General features: G+C 49.1%; 1 pseudogene; it reads right to left on the bottom strand.

Moving 5' to 3' along the window:
- Nucleotides 1-662: 662 nt before the first annotated feature.
- LOC147979273 (uncharacterized) lies at nucleotides 663-1,840 on the bottom strand (annotated as a pseudogene).
- Nucleotides 1,841-4,831: the final 2,991 nt, after the last annotated feature.

Raw genomic sequence — 4,831 nt, 5'->3', positions numbered from 1 at the left:
AGTACTCGGAGTAGTTCAATGGGGATGCTGTTGTCGGCAGAAGCCTGATCTGCAACAATGTTAAGGTGTACCACATAAGCTACTGCTCCGTTTTTACAGGAAGTTAACAGCTCTTGGGATGAAATAACTGAGCACTGCTGCAGGTTCTTGGTGACTGCTTGAAGTTCAACTGGTCCAGCAGCCGTGGTGACTGACAAGTGGTGCGCCTCCCAATCAATGTACATAGGACTATGTTTCTTGAGCCAATCCATACCTAAGATTGGGTCATACACCCCCAAAGAAATGATCTTGAAATCTGTAATGAATTCGTGGTCTTGACACGTCCACTGACAGTGTGGAATGAAACTGTCACACAGCAAGAGCCCTCCATCAGCCACCTTGACCTTGCATGGTTGAGGCCAGGGGGAGATTCCAGTCAGACGATTGGCCAACTATTGATCCACAAAAGAAGAAGTGCTCCCAGAGTCTACTAGCAACAACACCTGACTCCCTTGAAGCCACGCATGTAACTGCATTACACCTGGACCTTCTGAACCTGACACTGCATGTATGGACAGAATGCAAAGATTGTCGTCCTCTGGTTCAGAACAGTCTTCCTGTCTATCACCCAGCACATTGTCATCGGTACTGAATAGTGCGAGAAATTCTTCGACAATATGCATCTACACCATGGTTGGGCATGTGTGATCCTTGCCCCACCTTTCGCCACACTTAAAGCAAAGGCCTCAGGCGCGGCTGAACACACGCAACGCTGACAGTTTGCTGTTATCTGAACTTTCCCTTGCTGCATCTGTTCCTCGACGGTCTTCGGCAGTAGCTGTAGGTGTTGCTGGCCTGCTGAAGGCAGGTTGAGAAGGTGCTGAAATAGACGGAAGAGCTCACGAGAATGTGCCACTTGTATGAGCTCGTGCCTTGGAATTGTTTGACAAGCCTCGCCCTCAGCCACTTCTTCCTGGAGTAAGGCCAATGAACAAGTCGTGTCCAAATCCGGTGGACGTTGAAGTAGTACCACCGCTCGTATATCCGGTCGAAGCCCTTCGATAAACCGAGTCAAGAAAAAGTAGGGATGTGTCAGTTCTGAATATGTAATCAAATGATGCATCACTGTTTCAAATCGTTCAATAAAATTAGCAACTGATGAGGTTTGTTTAATGGCATAGAATTGACGAATGAGCATCTGGTGCTTATCACGGCCAAATCTAGTACAGAGGAGTGAGGTAAATGATTCCCATCCCATGCCTGCGAGCTTTTTCTGAACTGATTGCAACCAAATTGCAGCAGTTCCAGAGAAATTCAATATGGCCATGGGCACCCAGTATGATTCGTGCATAGCAAACATGGTGAAGTATTGTTCGCACAGTGTGTGCCATAACTGAGGATTGTCTCCATAGAAGACAAGGAACGCCATGGTGGGTGGCTGGTGACCCATGGCTATAAGGTGAGGTGTGGACATGACGGGGGGAATAGCGACCGTACCCGTGACCGGAGGCCCCGCCGATGACTCGACGGTCACCGACGGAAATCCCTCGGGAAGATGCGATGCGCCGTGGCCGGATTGCCCGTGGAGATCACCCGGAGTCATGAACGACGACGGAGTGCGAGGCGCTCCACTTGATGTTGTCGCCGCGGGGGATGATGCGGCCTGCAACGCGGTGACCGAGAGCTCGAGCTGCGCGAAGCGCGCCTCGAGATCGGGCTTCCATGCCGCGAGGGCGTCGATCCGCGTGGTCTGCGCGTCGAGAACCTTGAGGATGGAGGCGGATTGAGCATCGGCGACTGCGGCGCGTTCACTGGCGTTGGAGTCGAGCCTGTCGAGGTAGGCGCGTAGCTCTGGGTCCATGGATGCGACGAGGGCTTCCCATGCTTGGCGTTGACGACGGGTCTCCAGCGTGGTGGTGGCGCGGCGGTAAGGAGAGAGCGGCGGCGGCGAAAGGGGGGTAGGTGGCTAGTCTGATACCATGTTGTTAGGCTATCGATCTCCTTCAGGATTCAGTTATGCAGTACATAGGATACATAGTACAGGGATAGCTAGTTTCTTCAGATACAACTTGTGAGAGGGGAAAGAAGAAAGTGCAAAAGCAAAGAAGGAGCCGCCGGTGCTGTTCGTTGACAGATCCAACCGGATGCCTTCCTCTCTGGTTCGCCTACTTTAAGTAGAGATCACCCATTCAGGACCCACGAATCTTCTGTTGGGATGCTTGATCCTAGTTGGCTTGGCGATGATGCGCCCTTCTCCGCGATTGGTCCTCTTGGCGTCCCCTAGTGCTGGTGTGGCCGAGGCTGGGGTGCTGACAGTCTCCCTCCCACATAGATCTAAAACAGTTGTCCACCATTATATATTGGAGGTAACTTATCTGCCACTATTCAATCCATCTGATACCGTGCACTTTCGTTTCAACTTCTAGATCATCCAACTCCTTAAATTGCGGCGTGCAGCACTAGGTAGAAGCGCATGCGCAGTTGATGGACATCTCCGCAAGCAGCGCACAATCAGTTGGCTGCTTGAGTGTCACGCCCTAGGGGCGGCTGGAGTCGACGGCGATGAACAGAAGGGGGAGGAGAGGAGCAGAGCTCAGAGACGAGCGGTGGGTAGGAGAAAGAGATAAGATAGAATGGGAATCAGAATATTCTCATTTCAAACTTGTCTTTGCCCAATGCACTTGCTCGCTTATATATGGCGATCTGTTACAAGGCCCACGGCCCAACTCACACACACCACATTACATGGCCCATTACCCCTCTGTTTAACTCTGCCTTCTCCCGCCCTGTATCTTGGACCGCTCGATCGCCTGCTCTGCACTGCTTACAGTACCTCCCCCTGAAGAACCAGCTTGTCCCCAAGCTGGCGCGCTCGGATACCTTGACTTGAGCAAGTTGTAATCCTCCCAGGTCGCTGATGAAGCAGGAAGCGTCGCCCATTTCACCAAAATCTGCAGATGTGCTGCGTTCTTCTTCTTGACCAGTCACCGATCTAGAACTTCCTCTCGCACCACCTCCGGTATGGACAGATCCACTAGTACTGGTAATGAGGTGAACACCGGGGTGTGATCTGGAACATGTCCCTTCAACTGGGAAACATGGAAGACCGGGTGCACTTGACTCTCTCTTGGTAACTCCAGGCGATAAGCTGCATTTCCCACTTTATCCAAAATTTTATAGGGGCCAAAGTACTTGAGAGCCAGCTTGTGACATGGACGATTTACCACCATAGACTGAGCATAAGGTTGTAGCCTCAAATAGACCATTTCGCCAACAGCAAACTCCCTGTCAGACCTCTTTCTATCTGCAAATTATTTGTACTTGCATTGAGCTCTTGTCAGATGTTCCTTCAGAGCTGCATTGTGCTCAGTGTGAGTGGTCAGCCATGTTTGAACATCTGGGTTTTGGGATGTAGTTTGTCCCCATAACTGTCCCATATTGGGGGCATGGCCGTAGAGTGCTTGATATGGTGTACAACCCAAAGAGGAGTGATATGCAGTGTTGTACCAAAACTCTGCTTGTGGCAGCCACGTAGCCCATTTCTTTGGAGAATCATGCACTGCACAGCGAAGATACATCTCCAAACATTGGTTCACGCGCTCCGTTTTCCCATCCGTTTGTGGATGATAAGCTGTGCTCATCTGTAACTCAGTCGCCCATACACGAAACAGCTCCCTCCAAAACGAGCTAGTGAATATCTTGTCCCTGTCAGATACGATAGCCAGCGGCAACCCATGCAATCTGACGATGTTGATCAGGAAAACCTTGGCCACAGAGGCAGCTGTGAATGGATGCTTTAAAGGGAAAAATGGCTCACTTTAGTAAAACGATCCACCACCACTAATATGGCACTGTACCCTTCTGATTTGGGCAATCCTTCAATGAAATCCATGCTGATTTCTTGCCATGGACTGTCAGGTATAGGTAGAGGCTGCAGCAAGCCAGGTTTCTTGCATAATTCATGTTTTGCTTGTTGACAAGTTGCACATTGTTTAACAAAGTTCTCCACAGCCCCCTTCATTCCTTGCCAACTGAACAGTTGCTTTACTCTATGATATGTTGACAGAATGCCAGAGTGTCCCCCTACAGGACTGGAGTGAAATGCTTGTATCAATTTGGTTTGGAGACCTGTATTAGCTCCCACCCAAATCTTGTGATCCTTTTTAATTAAGCCCTCTTGCAACTGAAATCCTGGGCAAGCTTTTGGGTCTACTGCCAACTTTTGTAGCATTTCAGAAGCTACAGGATCCACTGAATAGGAATTCAATATTTCTTGAACCCACACTGGTTTACTGGTGGACACATTTTATACTTGAAACAGATGTGCAACTCTAGACAAAGCATCAGCTGCTGAGTTTTCCACCCCTTTCTTGTATTGGATAGTAAATTGCAATCCTACCAACTTGGTCATTACTTTTCTTTGCAAATCTGAAGTCAAGTTTTGATCTCCTAAGTGGCACAGACTCTGGTGGTCAGTTTTGATCACAAAAGGGGCTCTAGATAAGTAAGACCTCCACCTGTCAATTGCCATCATAATTGCTAGGAATTCCTTTTCATAGATGGACTTTTTCTGATTGTTGACTCCCAGTGCTTTAATGTAGAAGGCCAATGGATGATTTTCTTGTGACAGCACTGCCCCAACTCCTATGTTGCAAGCATCTGTTTCCACAGTGAAGGTTTTATTAAAATCAGGCAGAGCTAATACTGGTGTGTTGACCATAGCTTGTTTGAGCACATGGAAAGCTTGCTGAGATGCATCAGTCCATACAAATGACTGTTTCTTGAGCAGAGCAGTTAGAGGTCTTGCCAACTGCCCATAATTTCTCACAAATTCCCTGTAATACCTTGTCAG

This window comes from Triticum urartu, chromosome 3A (assembly GCF_056163025.1).
Source record: "Triticum urartu cultivar PI428250 chromosome 3A, HENAU_Tu73, whole genome shotgun sequence".
Taxonomy (NCBI): domain Eukaryota; kingdom Viridiplantae; phylum Streptophyta; class Magnoliopsida; order Poales; family Poaceae; genus Triticum; species Triticum urartu.
Note: the sequence above shows the minus strand (reverse complement) of the source record. Positions and strands in the feature narration are given on the sequence as shown.